We start from the raw sequence: 20,612 nt of genomic DNA, 5'->3' as shown, positions 1-20,612 counted from the left end.
AACGAGAACGGCTCTCGCTAATGTGTTGCCGATGTGATTCATGGAAGTGCGCTAGGGCATAAGAAGGATGTGCTATGCTTGATGAGGCGAATGGATATTTCGTGTGTGCCGCCGCTCGATAGGGAATCAATATTTTCGCCAAGTTTGTCACACCGATTGGCGGGGCGTGAGTGTGATTTAGGAGCGCTATCTTTCTTCTTTTCAATAAATTCTATCGCCGTACCGTACTATCGGTGGTTTGCATCAGCAATCGTCGACACGAGCAAGCTTGTTAGATGAATTTGGTTTGACGAATTCTTGAAAATAGTTCGTGTAGAATAATATTGTTTAAAATTCTGAAATTTACGGTGCGAGTTGTGCTATATACTGTACAGTTTAGTAAAATAAATCAATAAACATTGAAACAAAATACGATTAAAAATATAATTCAATTTTGAATTGAATATAAAATAACCCTTAATCTTGTTTGAATGGTTCTAGCCACCCTTCTAAACGCCAACCCTATATTTCTTTGTATGTACAATGTATACGAAACCTATTGAAACAGAACTCCATTAAAATGTTATAATTCAGTTAATAAAAAATTAAATAATTTTACGACCCAAGCCATGCAGACTTACACCATCAGCGTTCCGCTTTCCGAGCGAACAAATTGCGAATGCGAAAGGGATATTTTACAGCTACTGGTACGGCATGCCAGGGACGTCCACACATCGCTGTACCGGATGATTTGGCCCGAGAATCGTTTACAGTTTATGGGAATTCATAAAAATTCATACCGATTTATGGATGCCGATTGTTGATAGTTTGTGCAAGCACGAATCTGGTACAGGCGCGTGTGAGTAAGAGCGGCACACGATTACATCCTCTAAGCCAGTCGATTGCCATCTGTTGGATGTTGCCGCCGTAGAAGTGTGTGCATGAGCGGAACAATAAAAGTGGACATATAATATCGAGGCCCGTTTCGCAGGCATTAGAACATTTCGTCACCTTCGAAATTGGTGAGATGTAAGATGGGAAAAGGAGCAAAATGAGCGATGGACACATTGCTCAGAATCTCAAAACTGGTTCCTCCCTTCGAGTGCTTCGTGGTGCTTTAGATTTGATCGATAAAGGACGGAGATGCTGGTTCTGCGCAAAACAGTGTGTTCTTTTAACGCGCTGTCAAATATTTGATTATATCGTTAGATTTGTTAGTAACGTTCTTGGCCGGCATAGATGACGGCAAAACAGGAACTTGTGTAAAAAGGGGTTCGTTTGGAAGATATTTCTTTCGTTTGAAGTCGTGGGGAATCGTGCAGCCAGCCGGCGCGGAAATCAACAAAGATAATTTCTTTTGAGGTTTGGAAAACTTTGAAACGGAATTTGAAACATAAATCACCTAATCGAATCGAACTTTCCGAATCAGATTTATTCGATTCTGGCGATTGAAGAAGAGCTATCACGTTTTTATTGAACAAAAATGTTCGTTAGTCTGACACATAAAAACAAAACTTTTTAAACTAATTTTTGTTCTACACCAACACATCGACGACACGGCAACAACCGAATGGTAAATGAGGGAAAATAATATCTTTTCTTTTCAACTTCTTCTTCTTCTTGGCTTAACGACCTCTAAGGTCATGCCGGCCATCGAAATGGCTTACTAGACTGCCCATACCACGTAGTTGGTTAGTCAGTCCTCACTACGGGGGTACGGTCCAGATGGGATTCGAATCCCGGTCCTGTCGTTTGAAGACTGGCGCCGCTGTCGCCTATACCACCGGGCCGCTCCACTTTTCTTCTCAAAGGGTCTTCAAAAATGGCCGTATATTTACATGAAGATACTTTTTATTCTTAAGGCTATACATACAAAAATCAAATTTAAAGTTAATTGAGTCCTCACAGATGACTTTGAATTATGAATTTTGGGAAAAACTGGTAAAACAAACGAAAAAGAACGTTAGAATACGAAAGGTCACAATAATCACTATTATGTGGTGCATTGAACTCATAAAGATTTTGTGAGCTGATGCAGAAATCCTTGATATTGCTCTCAAGGACTGTGTGGACAGGGATGTTGGGTATCATTCTTATGACATGGTCAAAGAAAAAATTGCAGATATAATCAGATACTTAGAGATAGGGTAAGCCTTAATTACATTCTGACTATTTATTTGAATATTTATGTATATCCTTAAAGAATTTACTAGTTCTGCGAAGCTTCAAAATGAACTACTATAAGCCAGGAAGAAAATTAATTTAAATTGGTCAAAATGAAAGAAAGACATTTTCTTTTCTAAACAAGTCCTTACCTTTTCCTTAGCGTTGGCTTGCAAACAATTTTCTGCATGTTTTTCCCCTGTCACTGAGAAAAACACGGGTCAAAGTGCAAAGCGACCACCGTGATTATCCGACATGACGAAGAAAGCAACGATCATGCGGGATGTCCAGATACGCTGGTATGCTGTATTCAGGTATGTTGTTAAAGTTGTCATGTAGCAAAATTACTATCAAGAATCACCTTTACCTGTAAACTGACCAATGTGAGACGTCGTGTGGATGAATGCGACATGAATGTGTGTGTGTTTTTTTATTCTTCCCCGTTATATTCTTTCTTACCACTCGGTTAACCTGTGCTCGATTTTGTTCGATTCCTACTTTCAACCTAACCCCATCTCCGGAAGTGTATCATTACGGTATGCTTGTGACCGGAAAGGCATAACAAGCACGTTAACGTTTGTGGCTCGGGCCACAGTCACTGAACGCTGTGACCAAGCACTCTCGTCCTTCCCCTCCACGATCACCCCACCCAGAAGCAGTCAATGGGTGGGTCAATGTTGGGGTTAGTCGTGTTTCGGTTTCAATATTTGCCAACCAACCGGCCCAACCTATCTGCCACATGAGTTTCGCTTCACTCATTTACAGCGCACAAGTATCCATGCTCGGATCAGGTTTGTGTGACAAAAAAAAAGGAAAAGGGTTTGTACTTTTTTCTTTATCGTACATCCATCGAAAGTTGTGGAACATGACTTTGCGAAAACACGAACTGCGGAAAAGTTCGTTTTGTTGTAACACTCTTTTTTTTTTCTTTCCCGTAATCGCATTCGTACACTAATTTCTCTCGTCTCATTCACACTTTCCTTCCTTTGCCATGGTGCTGAAGATGGAAAGACAAAAAAAAAACCGTTTCCACCCACTGTGGCGAAGTTTATTTTCCAATTCGCGTAACCCTTGCCTTTTCTGGCCATGTTTTTGCGTTTCATTTTTGAATCCTTTCACCGGTGTGGCTCGTTAAAGCTTGAGGTGTTCCCGCATTCATTCTTGCCGCCTGCGGATGGAACTGAATTCTACCGAGTTTCTTTTCCCCATTAACAGGTGCCCTCCAACTGTCCACTCTTCGCTTGCTGTACACAAAGAGGATATAGCTAAAAAATGGAGGAAGTTGGTACGGTATCACCAGCAGCTAGAATCGAAATCGAGGCAGCACCTAGGTGAGCGGTCTGTACTTTGCTATATTTTTATACGCTCGTTTATGGATAAAGTTTATAATTTGCTTAATCTCCTTTGTCATTGTGTTTAATCTTTCGAACGGGTGGTGCCCGGGAGGGTTTGCTAGCAATGAAGCCCCCCAAAAAGCGACGGTGCACACACCATGTGGGCCAGGTTGACCAGGAAGAAGCTGACCGGGGAGAGAGAATGAGTTTTGAATGGAGGAAAATATATATTTTCCTACTGTTGCTCCACTGCTGCCGCTGTGGGAAAAACAGTGACCGGGAAAACGAGTGGTGTGGTAAATATTTTCTTTTTTTATTCTATAAGGACGGTCTGGCCGTACTGTGCTGAGCTGGTGTGGTATATAATGTGAAGTAAAAGGAGGATTGAAAATGAGAAAATGGTATAAAAATCACTAGAACCTTTGCTAACGGGCAGGGAAATATCCCATTGTTCTTAGCAAGGGGAGGCCAAACGGGAAAACTTACGACCTGGAAAATCTCTTCCCACAATGCACAGTGGGTCCTTTCGAACTGTGTGGAAGCAAGTTCACTTTAGGGAAGAATGGAAATGTAGATAAAGTTATTAAGAAAAGCACCTCGACGTTTTGCGAGTGCAAGACGTACCTCCCTCCTTTTTCTTTTTGTTCTTTAAAGCTCATTTCCTTTTCATACCTCTCCCATGCATTCCTTTCCTCCCACAAGAACAAATACTTCTCGTGTAATGATAATGCGTTTTTCGGTTCGTGTGTCTGGGCGCGTTCGTTAATGTTTTGTCTATTGGCTGCACATTACTTTTGCAAAATCAAGACGCAACCGAAATGCACTGGCCGTTACGATTTTACTACTGCGCTGTGCTGTATAATTGCACCAGAAATCTGTTCTCTGTTGCGCTGGAAGATATCGTACACGGAGGTCTTTCCGGTGTCGTTTTTCTTTTCCTTTATGGCTTTTATTTCGGGGGAAAACAGGCTGGTCATTTGGGGCAATTGTTCTACGCTCTAGACAACCGTAGCAGTAGGTCGGTGTATTGCCGTGAGCAGTATGATCAGCAGCGTGATACTGTGGAACTGACAACGGGAGGAAAATCGGAGTGCAAGGAAAATGCAAGTTAACGTGATTTTAACGATCCTGTTGCGGGTTTAGGGTTTTTGGTGATTTTTTTAATGGTGGAAATTGTTGCTTCACCTTGTACGGAAGTGTTGGAAGGAGCCATTTTGCATGCTTAGTAAGTAAGAGGATTTAGAGCAAAAACGTGCAATAGGTGTACAGAAACTGTAGCGATTCAATTTATTGTAGGAAGATGTGAATGATAATTGAGAACACAGAACAGATTCCATTGGTTGTAGGATGCACAAAATTTAAAAATTTTTTACTATCTGAAACCACTACCCGTAGTGCATTTAAGATAATTAAGAGTAGAGTAGAGTAGAAGAATTAAATTTAAAAATTTTTTACTATCTGAAACCACTACCCGTAGTGCATTTAAGATAATTAAGAGTAGAGTAGAGTAGAAGAATTAAGAGAAAAGAAGAGTAGAATATAGTATAAGTTGAACAACATCTAATCCAAACAAACTACCAGATAACTTAACAAATAATTAACCAAGAAGCGCAACCTGGACCGTAACATGTGTTATAGATAAACAAAATAAGAAAATGATCCCATTTTTTGCTGTTTTACGAGTATGTTGGAATATTTTTACTCCAATTTACCTTATTTTACTTAATTCTTTTAGTTTTCAATTTCTTGTCATGATTTGAATGTTGATTGTTTATTCTAGAATAAGCTAGAATTTCGGTGTAGTATTTTGTACGTTAAGAAACAAGTCTTATTACAATCTGAAAAGCAAATCGAATCACCTCAAACCATTCCTAATTCTTCTATCTTTTACTTTTTACGCGATGCCATCCCAAACATAGATAATAAATTAAACCGGAACTTGTGAAACGGTAATAAAACTGATAAGATGATTTAACGTGGTCGTAAAAATGGCCTGCCCATATCTTTTTCCGGGCACATGTGTGAGCGTGCCCGGTTTGACGCTGCGTTCCAGCACCCTCCTGCGCTGGGGTTTGGATGTTTTTTCCTCACTTTGTTTGCGAAATATTTTCATCGCAAACGACGACGAAAAACAAAATGACACGACACGTGCGAGGTTGGTTGAAATTCGCGAGTTAGAAACACTTAAGTAATCCAGGACGGGTGAGACGAGTGTTTTACGGGTGTGAAAAATATGATTAAGTTTTTACTTTCATCCAATGGTTTTAGAAGATAACTGACGGGTTTTAGTGCAAAAAAGGGGAACTTTCAGTGAAGGATGTTTGCAGGGCCAATGCACAGTGATGTTTCGCTGTTCAAAAACTGCAGTAACCAACACAGCGAACGGAGATGATCCCTCTTCGTAATTTAGTTAATCAAAATAGTCACATTTCATCGCTTGCCTGCTTGTTGGGTTGTTGGGTTTTTTCTAAGCTACGATTACGACCCGCTCGGTGCTGCTGATAAAGGTTTGCTAAAGAAAAAAAGGGTCCAGCCTGTTGAACTGCTTGCTTCCAGCAAACCGGATCTACCGTGAAAGGAACGAGATTGGCTCCCTCGCAAATTTAAACATAAAAGCTGGGTAAATCAAAGCAATAGTGGCCCGAAATTATTCACGCTGACACGCTGGTCGTAAAATGTTGTTTTATCCACAGCAAATCACATCACAGCACACGTATGCGAGCTTGCCATTCATTTCCATCACTCGGAGTGGAATGGCTTCCCTTCCCAGTGTAAGGACATGCGTGTATATGTGTGCTAGGAAATTTTTTTTTTCTTCGAAATCCCTTCGACAGTAAATGAAAGGGGCCGTTCCATAGTTTTACGGGCGATTTAGATAGAGGTAATGTAATTTTTAAACCCTTTCCTTTCGCTACCGGCAACAATCCACATCCCGTCGCGTTGGTTACACACATGAGCGATAGGGATCATGTGTGAGTGCCTGCAATCGGAACGGGAGTTGATGTTTTGACCGTGCGGTGTAAACGGGCTGGGTTGTCAAATTAATGGCATCAATGGGTAGGGGTGGTTTAAAAATTTGGTCGATTTTTTTAAAGTACTTTACCGAATGTGCTTCGTACGGTACATTTCTGCATTACATGTGATGAACGATGCGTGTGTATGTGTGTGAGCATCGGTGACGATGGTAACACCCGGCCAGATGTTTCAGCGATTAATTAAGCTCTTGAGTGTGGCACGGGTATGCTAAAGGTGCTTAGCTGCTAAACAACAAATTCCACTTAGTGCAGGATTGTTGATGAATTTTGGGTTGAACTTTGCTGGCATAAAGGAGAATGCAAGATGAAAGTTGAGCATTTGTTAGCCTTGTGCAGACTAGGGAAGTGGAAAATAACAATAAAACAATTTGTTGGTGAATGGAAAAGCATATATCCGAAGGAAGTAATATGATCCATGACTTAGTACTTCATAAAAGTAAGCTTAAAGTGGTTTGTAAAAGTATTGCTAAATTCTGCTACAAATTCTAGAATTTGATTATCTTTTGCATTCTTACCAATATTCTAATATTATAAATTTTAATGTAAGAATGTAAGAACATGCCATGTAAGAACATGTATTCTTACATGTTGTATGTTAATGTAAAATTCTTACATGTAACTTAAGGATTTTTCTGTAATTTTATTTGTTTTACCAAGTTTATCGCAGTATATATTATTTAAGAAAGTACTCAATTTTCATATCAAAACAATTTAATAATCATGATTTACTTCGTTCTAATAATATTTAACAGTCTATTTAAAACAAGCCCCTAATGCTGGCTTCAAACACAAAATATTATGAATAAAACACTCTTGCAGACACATCGAATTCCCTGCCTCGTACCAGGGCGTTGTGTTGGTGAGCTAACATACGATAAACATAAACAATTAAATAGCTGGTACGCAATATGTGTACAAGCAGCTTAGCAAAGACACGCACGTACAGCAATCGTATAATAGCAGTAATGTCCAGTTCCACCATTGCGCGATGTAACGCGACCACGAATTGCGGTACGATACGGCCAAACACTCACTTTGTCACTTCGTTCAGTCTCATCGCAAATAAACCCATTACGGCCAGTTATGATCCTTTGGGGACTTTCACCAGAAGGTAAAATGGTCACATAAAAAAAAAACACCCATACAAACACCCAACATCCGCGACATCTCAATACAGTAGTACAATCAAGTGGCACAGCCCGGAGGAAATACCTCGGCATCGTTTTTTTCGGTTCTTTATTTTGACAAAACGACCCCATAGACGTCCGTGGCCGATGGGCCGTGGGCCATCGTGAACGACAATCGGAAAAATCAGATAAAAGCGAATGTACCGTGGAACCGTGTGGTGTGGAAGGTGGGCGAAACAAACATACCGAGCCGGTAAGCACCAGCCAACAACACGAAACACTGTACAAGCAAATAAATCGACCACCGGAGGCTGTGGACGAGGTTAGGGGAGGCGGCCGTTGTTGGCGCCTTCCGAGAATCTGCTGCTGATGTTGATGGCACATCGATCGGATTTATTGTACGACCGATGACCGATGGCAGTGGGTCGGCGAACGGTGGCGTAACGGTTGCAGCCAACACTGTGCAATAAAATAGCAAAAACACTTTTCCTAGCACACAGGAAAAGGGAAAAACTCAACATCACGCACCCCTGCAGGTGCTGTAGGAAGGGTGTGTTGGTGTCTTTCTTTGACTTTCTCGGAACGATCGAATATATCATTTCCCGGAGTTCGGCGAGAAAGAGAGTGAGTGGTGGACAAGAAAGCAATCATAAAATTGACCAGCAAAATCATATTGTTTATAGAGCAGAGTGGGCGAAAGCGGCCATGTTTTAGGCTGCCGTGTAGGTGATAGTTATTTATCTCGCCAATATCTCGCTGTGCCAGGGCACCAAAGACCCTTTCGGTATGTCACGATGTACGCAACAGCAGCAGCACCAGCAGAGTTGGTGATATAAATCGCAGCAAATTGCCTTTTTCCTGAGGCTGTCCGTGAATGTCCTGCGAGCGCGAAGCAACATGTCTTAAATACCCTCATGAGCACTTACCCGCGAGGTCTCTAGCTGCAGGCTGAGGACAGAGGTGTGTACGAGTGTTATTTATCTCATCCGTACTCTTGCTTCGTTTCATCCCCCGCGACACACACACACACAAATTTTGCCTCGTTTTATTTTTGTTTCGAATTGCGGCCTCTTCGGTTTCTGTGTGTTTTTGTGAGCGATATAAGTAAGGACACTACTCTTCTGGTCGTGAAGTACTAGGTAGTACTACAACAACGCATGACGTTTGCGGTGTTTGCTTGGATGCGTTTTGACAGATGACTGTGTACGTGTGATTTTTTCCGCTCAGGAGGCTACGATGTTTTCCACTTGATGCTATCGACTATTCCCCTGCGACTGTTTGTTGGTGTACGAGTAGACACAAAATATACAAACATACACTCACACAGACTTTATCTAATAGGAACCGATGGGAGGTACCACGGTAGGGTATGGTGCGCACCATAAATTATAACAAAACACAGACACGGCCTGTCTGCCTGCAAGCAACCTGTCTCCGTACTAGAAACGCCTACTATCCATGGTAACGAAGCGTTTGCCTAAACCTGAGATCTCCAGTAGTATAGAGAGGGTGAGCTTCTAAATAGCGCACTGCACCCTCTAACAGTGCAACCCTCCCACAAAACGCGTGGCCAGAATTCTCCTGTACCATTTATTGTTCACCGGGGAAGAATATATTGTCCGGACGGAATAGCACAGCGAACAGAGGAGTAAAAAGGGGTGCATATTTTAATGGTGTTTTGATATCGTTTAATGTTTTTATTTCCACTGATTGCGATGATGAGACTCTAAACCCTGGTGGTATCGCACTGATCACGGGATGAAACAGGCTTGTGTGTGGGAGAGGGAGTTTTTTTTTGGCAATCAAGTTTATTGTTCGATCCTGGTAGTTTCCTGAGAGGGCCTCTCAATCGCGGTGAGCAAGTACTTCATATTTGGTCTCTAGAAGGAAAGAGTTCTTTAAATGAAGTTGTCTATAAAAGAAAAAAAATCATGAAGGCAAAGCATAAGAAGGGCATCCATACTAAACCCCTTACACGGATCTGTAGAAACATCCCGGGAGAATTTCGCCCCCCACCGCACACGCTTTCATCAGCATGAATCGACGAATTTAGCGCTTTCATCGACAGGCGCAAACATAATTATACGTAACACTCACACGTGAAAATCCAAGCCCAATTCCCCGGTGTGATGGGAAAATTTCAATTTTCCGTTCCCGTCAAGTGGAATCGAAATGAATTCCTAGCTATCTGCTAGCGGGAAAAGTGGATTTTTCATTCCAGCACTTAATACGGGTAAAGGGGAGTGCAAGGTTCCATTCAATTCGCGCACCAATTTGCCCGTTGATTGCGTAGAGCAGGTGGTTTAACGCGATTTAACGTGTATTATTGAGCTTTATTGTTCGCGTAAAGTGTGTGATTGTATGTAGGGCGTGTAGAAGGGGAGTATGGGTTGTAATTGTGGATGGAGGCTTTTACATGGCAACTTGTATGAGCGTTTGTTTGGTGAATACGGTACCAAAGCGCTAGGGAAATGGTTACAGACAGCGATGCCGGTCTAGGCCATCCTGAAGGCCATAATTTAAAGCAATAAATCGTTTCCCAAATCCTTAAGATTTGTAAATTCTTGGTTAGAATTTCTTTTGCTCGTATGGTTTTGGTAATGATTCATGGCGCAAGAAAGGTACACGAAACGAACAAAGAAAACTTCCAAGATCTGCGATAGGCGACAAGTTTGGGTTGACCTCCTGCCTAAGCTCCCACTTTTTTTTTGTGTGTGCAAACTATTCATCCCTATCGAGGCTCGAGCTAGCAAATATCCCACTTGTTTGAATGCCGCCTGGACCTGTTAGAAATGTCGTTCAGCAACGAGATGTCACCCCCCATTTCATGCGGGCACTATTTGCTGATATGGACAAGTTTTATGACCTACAAGAATTTCCTGGCTGCACGCCTTCCCGTCAACCCGGCGGCCGGTGACCGGAAACTGATGCACATGGCGAGCGTGAAAATCTGCTGACCAACGTTGTCTGGCACTGCATAAAATTCATTTTTATCTCGCTTCCAAAAACAAGGGGGAATGTAGACGTAAGGCCGAACAGGAAATAAGGACATGTTATTTATGGTCGTAAACAAGATTTGTTTCGAGCCCGAGGTTTTCTGGACTTTAGGGATGTACGGAGATGCCTTTCGATGGAAAGCACATAAGTCGTACGTACATCTGTTTGTGTTTTAGAAATGGTTTTATTGTGTGAATAAAGACGATGTTTTTGAAGAAGATGTGATGTCGTGATGACGTTCAAAGCAAGGTTTTTGTATAGTTATTATTTGTTTCCTCGCTGGGTAAAGTTTTCTCGTTTTTGTCAATTGTGAGTCGATTGTTGAGTCTGTCTATTAGTGTTCATCCCTTAAGGTGACCATCCGTAAAATGGGTGACCCCTTGCCGAAGGTGAAACCCGACAAACGCACACCTCAGTGGACACATTGTTCGATCCTCAATAGACAGTGTCCTTCTCGCTGTGCCTTTGCTAAACGATAAATCATTTTTATCTTGCATTATTTCATTAGCTCCCGGAACCCATAAACGTGTTGGTAAAGATTTTCATCTTCGTCAGCAGAAAAAAAAACGTGGCGCAAAAAAAAACCTCAAGCGGAACTAAAGTAAGCCGGAAAGAAGAATGAGTTTTCGTATGTGACGGACACCGATATCGTCACACACATATATATACAGACACAATTCATTTCCACACACCCTTCAACGGTTCTTCCGAAGGAAGTCGCAACGGGCACTACTAAGCAGCACCGGCAGGACGAATCGGAATCACTTAATTATCCTTTCAACAATATGTGGTCCGGAAGTGCCAATGTTCGGTGGCAGGGACGAGCGAAGCACGAGAAGGAACACAAGCAATTCATAGCATTGTCCAGCAGCGGTCAACCGAATGGGCGATAAGATAAGAGTCTGTGCAAAGTCCGGGACATTTAATCTAGCTCTTCCTCGAAAACGGTGGCCATCCGGTTGGAACAGGAGATGAAATAATAAAAAAAAAAAACTTTCCACAATCGGATGTGAGTTTGTTCGAATCGGACCGACAAAGTTTGCTGATCGTGCTGTCGGCAATTAATGCAAAAGTTTGAAGACTTTGAGAGTTCTGTAACTATCCGTGTTCCATGGTATGGTAAATATGGCTGTTCGATGTTGGCTTGTTTGGACAGAGTTCGAAATGGTGCAGCATGTTCGGGTGGAAATGTGTTTTATGGGCTTGTAATACGGTGTCAATATTTTGTTAGGAAGATTGCTAGTAAAAGTGTCCCGTAAGCAAATCGTTTACATTAAGTACGACGTAATGAATAAGTTTTCTGCACATTGATTTCTGTTCGATGAATCGAGTGTTTGCGTAATTGATACTACCGCAAGTGATGTTGTTAGCAAATGATTGTATTCATAATTCAATCACATTTTTCTATGAAAAGTTTTGGCATTATTAATTGAATAGAATTTGATATTTTATATGTAAAAATCTCCCACAAAATTACGTTGAAAAAAGAGGCACTTTCATATTTAAAATCGCATGAGCAATTGATGGTGTTACAAAGAAAACCCATACCAAAAAAAAATCATGCCATAGCTATACAAGAAAAAGCTTTCCACACCAGGAAGCGGTTCCACTGGGAAGAAAAATAGCATGACGTAAAGCAGCGCCAGCCAGCACACAAACTACAAAACTAACAAACTACCATAAATTACTTAATAAACTCAATTATTACTTCACTTGTAAGCCGAAACCACCGCCAACGGTAGCCGTTGGTAGGAAGTGCATTTTGGCGAACGTTGCCACGTTGCCCCGTTGCACCAGCACCGGCACATTCCATTCACACGAACTGTTGCAAAGAAATCGTTGAGTCGAGGTATCGCTACAATAGGATGTCTTAGACGACGACTGAGTGTACAGGACTACCCTCCTGTGGTGCACTTTGCGATGGGTTTCGATGGAGACATTGAGCAAACAGTCGGAGTGTGGGATAAGGAGCGGACGATGCCTTGCGGCTGGCATGTTGCATCGAGCGCAACGCCCCAAACAACGATGTCTTATTTTGCGATTAATAAATCCTTGCCACTCGTTTGTGGAGTCCGAAGGGGGTGGGAAAATGCTGGAGTACAAATGCCCAGCGGGTGTGCTGTACTCGCGCCGGAACTAAGGGCTGTCTGGGTTTCGCTGTAGGACACACAACCGACCGAGTGAGGTATGCTTTGTGATCTGTTTTCTTTACCTTCCTAAGTGGCCAGACGCAGCGTTTTTTTACTCTCATTCCTCCCCCCTCCCTCCTTCTGTCCTTACCCTCTTTGTTACCCGGAAGGTATTGGGTTTATGGAGAAATGTGCCCCAAGCTACTGTGACACAGTGATACCTTGGAGCTGAAACTTAAACTCTTTAGGCAGCGCCATGACAAAGTCTACGAGGACCTTGAATCCTACGGAGTGCAGGCACTAACCTTGTGTAATACGCTGGATCTATTGGGTGGCTTCCATTTACTCGTGGGAAATAGCCCCGGAGCTATGATAGCTTTCTTTTGCTCGAGTAACTCTCAGCAGGACACTAAATTATTGTTAAACAGAATGAAAATCCCAAAAGCAAGTGGTAGTCTTGACGTAACCTTCGTTGGATCGCATCGTCAACCTTTACGCGGAAAATGGGTTTAAATGTACCTTGACAGTAAAAGGACGCTTTGAACAAATTTTTAGAGGCCTTCTGAATCAGTCCTAATCCCTTCGGATGCTAGTGAAGTGTCTTAGTTTTTATCGAATCTATTTAAGCAACAGGACGCGTTGATAGTGAATAAGGTCCCATAATGAAGCACCTTGGTCCACAAAGGAATGCCAACGTGTTGGACTGCCAGTGGTGTCTAGGTAAGGACAGGTTTGTGATGTCTGCCGTTGAAGCGACGGCTAGATTATGAGGTTATGATTATGGCACCCCGCTGTGTCACTGACGATCGTCCGAATACATCCGAGTCACACAATTTCATCACAGAGTGAGGACCAATTTAGTGCTGACGAGTGGATTAACCGTGGAAGGAAGTTTTGTTTCGTTATTACAAAAGTTCCTACCAACGATCAGGTAGTTTGATTTAGTTTTTGGTAAGGAAAATGAGTTATGCTTCGTTTTCATTAGATCATAAGTAATGCGGAGGTTTGTATGTGGAACATAATTAATTACTTCTGGCTTCAGTGGTGTGTAACTATCCTTTAGCAAAGGGGCACCTTTTGGAGAGTTTAATAAAAGATAATGCGAAGCTTGTTTTACTGGAAAAAATAGATAAACAAGAGTTGTTGACTCTCATTGGATAATTCTAAACGTTGGTTGGTGATAGAAATTTGGCCTTACTAATCATAAATTGCAGGTATTTAAGAATTGTCTTGAAAGAATCATAAATGGAGACTATTTTTCGGCAACAAAATGCTTGTTAGATCTTTGCAAACCTTTAAGAAATACATGAGACAACTTTAAATAAAACCAAAAATTTCCCATAACAATAAGTTTGCCCATGGATCATAAATAAATCGTCCCTTTCGGACGCATTACATGCACTTACCCTACTGCACTTGCATGCACTAGCTCCTTTTCATACTGTTGCACAAAAACTCGGCTCTGTTCTCCCTCTGGCTTACTAACAATGGCCATCTGGGTTATTTGACTTTTTAAAGGGAACAAGAAACCCCCTCCCCCAAAGGGTAAGAAAGCCCGGAAATCCTCCCGGAGAGCGATCCGTTCCGGGGTACGGGTAGATGTGGATGGCCGTCCATAGGAAATTGCAACTAGTTCAACCGAAACGTGTTGGTTGGCAATATTTGGCTTACACCCAAAAGCGATCCGAACGTTCATACATTTATCATGAAGCGATTCTGGCGTAACTGTTGAACTGCAGCCTGCACTGCACAATGGGTTGAGATCGTCGTTTTTTTTGTTGTTGTTGTTTCGTTTGTTTCGTCGCTCCTTTGTGCAAGTGCGGAAAGCGAGCGGATCGAACGAACATAGGGGGGTTTTTAATTTTGCGTTTTTCCCAGTGAAAATTCTCCTGAACGTCCCGGAAATAGGTCCATATTTTGAATAGCAAAATTTCTACTGCTGGTACGATCGGCGTTGTTTTTGCTTTGCTGGTGTTCTAACCGACCATCGATGAAAGGTTCTCCGTTTGAAGTCAACAAAGTTTACGGATTTGAATATTTTGGGCCCCTTACGCTAACAAGTGTATACAAGGGTGCAGCAATGATAAAAGAGGGCCTTTTTTGTGTTTGCTTTTTCTTCAAGGACGTAAGCACGTTTTTGGGTAGATCTCGGTGGCAAGAGTATAAAGTTTAGGTCCGGGAATGGCTTTCCGAAAGATCTGTTATCGTATTTTCAGCTCTCTCTTCCTCTTTTTCACTCTGTTCACCGTTCACCACGGATAATGGTGAATATGGTTGAAAATCAGCATTTCCCGAATTAAATGGTCTGGCTAACTTTTGCTGGCAACTGGCAACCATTTCTCCCCCCAACCCCCACCTACCCGAATGCAAACTCGGTGCATTTTGCGGATCATTCGGTTTCGTTGCCCAGCTAGCTGACATACGCAGGGAACAAGGATTCCGTTGCCCCGGAAGCATGACGGATACAGTTTGGTTTTCTTGCTCGGAAGGCTGCCGGTGCTTGGTTGTGTGAATCGCTGTGGAAGATTTAATGTTCACCGCTTGTAGTCAATCGTGGCCGGTACCGGTACGCAGGATGGTTAGGAATAAATTTCGTACAGGGTTTTCGGTTTCGGTGGTTTTTGTGTGTGTGTGTGTGAGGAGGTGGAGGTTTGGTTTGCTTCTTTTTTGTTTTGTTTGCTGGATTCGGTTGTCTTTCTTCACAGTTTGGCTCGATGAGTTATGCTTCCTAGAATGGATCGGTGTCGATGGGTTGGGGCGGTTACCAAGGGAGGTAAGTTTGGCGCTGAAATTCATTATCTGGTCGTAATGGTGCACGAGAGTGTGTTCGCGATAAGGCGGGATAGCATTGAAATATGTTAATTTCTGTTTTTGTAGCCTATTGAAGGATGAAAAATGCTGCTGGTGCAAGAGATTTTTGTAAACTGTGGTGTTAGCGGAATGAATTATATCGGATAAATGGAATGTAGATTTGCTAAAGATGAGGGACTTTTAACATTAATCCAGGTAAAAAAAAGCAATATAATAAATAAATCAAGCTGATTAACTCGTTGAGGAATAATTTGTTTTTTTTTTAATTCTTTTTGAAATAAAATTTCTAGCACTCAGTATGACATAGCCAACAATCTTTGTTTCGACTAGGACGAAAACATACTTATTGCTTGAGCCTAGACAAAATGTTAACGAAATGAATAAGTGCCATTTTAGCTACTTCGCGTCGAATGACATGAGTAGATCAATAATTAGACATAGAGTCTTAAACTAATACTCGAATCAATGACTCAATTCTCGAATGATACTGTCCGACATTCACATGTACTTGAATGCCTTCATACGTGAGTTTTTCTTTACAATTTTTTTTTCGCTCCGGCTATTGAAGTTCAAAAATTTGCTTCCCAATTTCAATAAATCACGCACGCAAGTTCAATAAATAACTGTGGAAGAAATTTTCCTTTGTTAAGACATTGCTTGCCCTTCGAGATGATTCTTCGGGAAAAGCTCCCCTCCCCCAACCCTTAGTTAAAAAAGGATACGAAAATTCACAACCATCTTCGGGCCAAACCGTTGCCGAACTCCAGGCGAACCTTGCTAGGAGTTGCAAAGTTTTTGGCACGATGCATGGCTGCAAACAACTCCGGTCGGGTTTGCCGCGACATCCATTAGCCTGTTCGCGGCAACATTCCACAGCAAACACGACTGGCCGCACCACAGAAGTCACTCCCGGGGTCAGTGGTATCCCACTTTTGCAGAAACTGGTTGTTGTTGTGCTTATTTATCGCACGGAGGTAAAAAACGAGAGCCCAACGTGTGCACCGTGCGGCAAGGAGGTACACCATTGGCTTGGCGGAAGCAGCAAAATAGCAAAGCAAAATTCAATTTATGTGCAAATTCCGTTTGCCAAATGTATTTCACATAACGCCGCATATAATTGAAATGCAAATGCATTTTAAAACGATTCCTCCCAGGAGCTGGTACGTTTCGGGTGGATTGTACCTCAGTTCGGGTATGGGGTTTGTGCTTTTTGCCGTACTGGAGGAGGAAGTTTGCTGTGCGGTTCTTGTCCCGCACCCGGCCCACACTGAAAGTAGCTCACAACAAGTAGCAAAAGATGTGGTCACGTTCCAAATCCTGCCCTGAAAGCGTTTGTCAACGGTAGGGGTCGCGCTGTGCTTGTATCAGTATCACACGGTCAAGGTATGCAGAGACACTGGGGGGGGTCATTTTGCGCTGTTGGTGGGGCTTAAGGTGTGAGGAACTGCGTGGAAATTTATATTCACGCTATGTATTGCTTTCAGGATTTTCGAATGGCAACCAAAATGTACCATACCAAAACCGTTGGGTGGACTCTTGAAAGGTGGAAAAAGAAAATTGCCGTCGGAAATAAAAACGCGTGCATAAGAAAAGTGACCGTTTGTTCTGCATTTCCTGTCGATTTTACTGCTAAGGGTAGGAGAATTCATTTTCCAATAAAATACACCCAGAACCTTACACATGCATCTGGCTGAACTAAGACTCCCGGGAACGACGAGGCATGCAGTTCGCAGGCCAAGTGCAAGTAACACATCGAACCGTCCCCATTGCATTCGAACCATCCACAAGGGGACAATCCGTATGATAGAAGTTTTCCCGTAAAGAAAACTTTTTTTTTTAATACAACCACTCGAAGCGGAAATAGTCGTGCAGAAATTCAAATTTATACCCCATTGAAGTTTGGCGACATGGTGGACCATCTTGATGGTGAGAGAAACTAGTCCCCGTCACTTTCCTTCTCCTCCCCTCAGGGACACTTCTCGAGCTTTTTAGTTCTGGCATGCATGTGTTGCATGTTAGTAAAGACAGTGGGAGGATGGGAATTGGGTGTAAAGAGGGTGCAACATCACCATGGGGGGGTAACAATCATGCACAAACGTTTTGTTTAGCGAGCTGAAACGCTTTGAAGTTTTGCACAAATTGAAGTCGTTACGGACATGGATCCATGAACTGAACGTAGTGGTGCGAGAAGTTCGCCTTTGAACGTAAGTAAGTGCAACGGGAAGCTCACGTGTCATGGATATGTATTTTGTTGCAATGAAAACTCGACTGAAGATGCTGATCTACCTGCTAGCGTTCTTTTGTGATCAATTTCAAAGGCATAAGACAATAGAACAATCCTTGTTGTTCGTATTTTTTGCGGATGAATCATTTCTTTGGTGTTATATTTAGAAAGCTTTATGTAAACCTTAGAACACGCTTTAATTTGTCTAAAATGAATTTAAAAAATCCTCAAAGAAACTTAATATCATATTTTGATGATCATAAATAAAAATAGATGAAGATGATACATAAAATAGAAAAAGAGAAGATACTGTAAAACGTATAAAATATGAAAAACAAGATTGAAACGTCAATCTTGTTTTTTATATAAATAGATCTTTATTATAGATCTTTAAAAATGATTATAGACAGAAGATTAGTAGCTAAATTATAAAGACAAAGCAAATAGATTAAACAGAGAAAAAAGAGATGAAAAAGAAAGGAAAATAACAAGAAAACATGTAAAGCATATAGAAGTAGAATAAGGAAAGCAAAAAAAAAAACGAAGAAGAGGAAGAGGAGAACAGAGAGAAAAAGAGACGGATAAAATTGATTAAAAATTGCAGATATCATATGTAATTAAATTTTACATTAAACAATGGATAATAGATAAAAAATCAAGCTCAAAACCAAATTGTATGCTTCTAAAATAAAAGAACGCATAAACAACAAGCCAAATTGTACAACAAATCACAGCAAATGCGTATTAAAACTGTAATTAAACTCGAACAAGTTCTCCTTTGTCATTAATGTCCTTTTTCAAAGAATAGTAATAGCAACAGTTAATTTCAGCTTTCACGACAATCTCACGAAAAGAAAATTTCCACTGTTCGTTTTCCCATCAATGGTTAGTATCCGTGAGCTGGGAGTACCTGTGAGTGAGCGTATACGATTACCTGCATCCTTTCACCTCCGACATTTTCGTTCCGGATGGCTGAATCAAATCGCAATCAATTTCACAGTTCAACCACCAAACCGTTACCACTGCCACCCTCTATCGAACCGAGCGTTCTTCAGCCCGGTGCTACCACGGTGACAGTGATAAATCGTTGGCACATACGCAGTTGACACTGGATTTTCGTTACGTTTGAATCGATCGCCCCGACACACGTGAAGATACTGCGCGTGAGGATACTGTCGTGACCGTAGCCCTTGAAATCATGTCACCACTGTGAACGAATGTTTTCTTTCCGTTTGTATGACACTTGCCCCCGAAGAAAGTCGCCAAGGTGGTTAGGGGCAAGTGTGTCTGTGTGTGCGCCATTTCGTCCATGTCGAAGAGTTTAATTCGATTATTCAAAAGTTTGCCACCAGTCCATGTGTGATTTTTTTCTCCTCTTCTTCTGCTGACCATAATCGAATGCGTTACTGGCAATAAGAAAGTTACTTTCCAACATCCCTTCCCTGTACACCAAATCTCCATTACCATCTGACACCTGTGGTCCTTAGCGAGTGAGGTTGTGGCAATCGGAAAGAAAAAAGGTATTAGCATTTGGAGCGAAATTTTACTTGACCCGTGGACGTTTCCGGCACCGTTTCACTAAGAATCATCGTGCTACCGAGGGCTTTGACGTAGTTTTTTCAGCTTTCTCGAACAAAATGTAGGAAGGAAGTAGGTGCAGCGATGAAAGTATTCTCTTCCCATTTTTCGCAAACCTCAGCTGTGCTCCGTGCGGATTCGGAATCGAGTTGGCATTAAATCGAATCAGAATAACTTTTTCCGGTTCTTCGAAGGGTCGATCGGAGTTTCGGTGTATGAAGAGTTCGGTTTTTTGGTACGTGCCAGGTAATAAGGAGAAAAAGCGAGATTTACTGCAATACTTATAGCATCATTCCTTATTATGGATCCATTCATGGAATTAAATGGTATGATTCGAGGTTTTTTTTTGGTGAGAAGGTGCAGAGATAAGATAATTTTAACATGAGAATCGCATATAACATGAAAATATATCGATAATTTTTTATGTGTACTTGAACTTTTTCAACTACAATAGCAGAAAATAAAATAAAAAATAGTTTCAAGTTATAAATTGTACACATTTTAAAATCTAATCGCTTTATATTAATGTTCCTCTTTGCATTCCTTAATGTGGACAAAATGGCGACCTGCCGTCATACTTAATAATTCTTTATGCATTACTTATTTACTTACTTACTTAAAATTACTTATTTTCGGTTCAATTCATCATTCAACTCTTCTCTTTTGTTTTTCCTTCATTCTTCTTTTATTCATTGTGGTAAAGGTTTTTGGTTTTATATACTGCTTGTTTGTTGTTTTTCGTTACTTAATGTTTGTATTGTGACTCACACTGTATGTTTTATAAATTTTCCGTTCTTATAGATTTTTTCATTAAACTTTTTATATTTTTTCGCTTTTAATTTAGTTTATTCATGTTCTGTTTCTAATGCATTTAATTCACGTTGAATTCACATTTCTCGATGTTAATAGTAATAAAATTGCCAACTCTCAACAGAAAGGAAGGGAAAGAAAGAACTTTTATTCGAGGAAATAAATCTCAACCACAAACTTGAAGTACAACAATTTGCCTCATTAAATACACGAAAGCTTTCACACTGCTGCTGCTGAGATAAACGCACACGGTGGTGAGTCGCAGCACCCCTTTTTCTTGGGCTTTTCGGTCCCGGTTTGCGGTACGTTGCTCAATTTAATAATTTAATGCAGCTGTGAAACGAACATTAATGCTTATCTACAGTCAGCCCTGACTCCTGAAAAACGCACCGGCACAAGATGAAGGCGCAATAAAAACCATCAAT

The 20,612-nt window shown here is 41.4% G+C and overlaps 3 protein-coding genes across 3 annotated transcripts in view; 1 reads left to right on the top strand and 2 right to left on the bottom strand.

Moving 5' to 3' along the window:
- LOC126561880 (ras-interacting protein RIP3-like) overlaps positions 1–20,612 on the top strand; it is a 437,929-nt gene that overhangs the window by 40,184 nt on the left and 377,133 nt on the right. The window lies entirely within an intron of this gene.
- LOC126562905 (MIT domain-containing protein 1) overlaps positions 1–20,612 on the bottom strand; it is a 458,992-nt gene that overhangs the window by 405,699 nt on the left and 32,681 nt on the right. The gene's annotated exons all lie outside the window — the stretch shown is intronic.
- Positions 490–20,612, bottom strand: part of LOC126562538 (ribosome biogenesis regulatory protein homolog) — a 416,320-nt gene continuing 396,197 nt past the window's right edge. Inside the window, exon 5 of the mRNA XM_050219083.1 lies at positions 490–501. The gene's annotated coding sequence lies outside the window, so the exon portion shown is untranslated. The remainder of the gene's footprint in view (positions 502–20,612) is intronic.

The sequence above is a fragment of the Anopheles maculipalpis genome, chromosome 3RL (genome assembly GCF_943734695.1).
Source record: "Anopheles maculipalpis chromosome 3RL, idAnoMacuDA_375_x, whole genome shotgun sequence".
NCBI lineage: Eukaryota > Metazoa > Arthropoda > Insecta > Diptera > Culicidae > Anopheles > Anopheles maculipalpis.
Note: the sequence above shows the minus strand (reverse complement) of the source record. Positions and strands in the feature narration are given on the sequence as shown.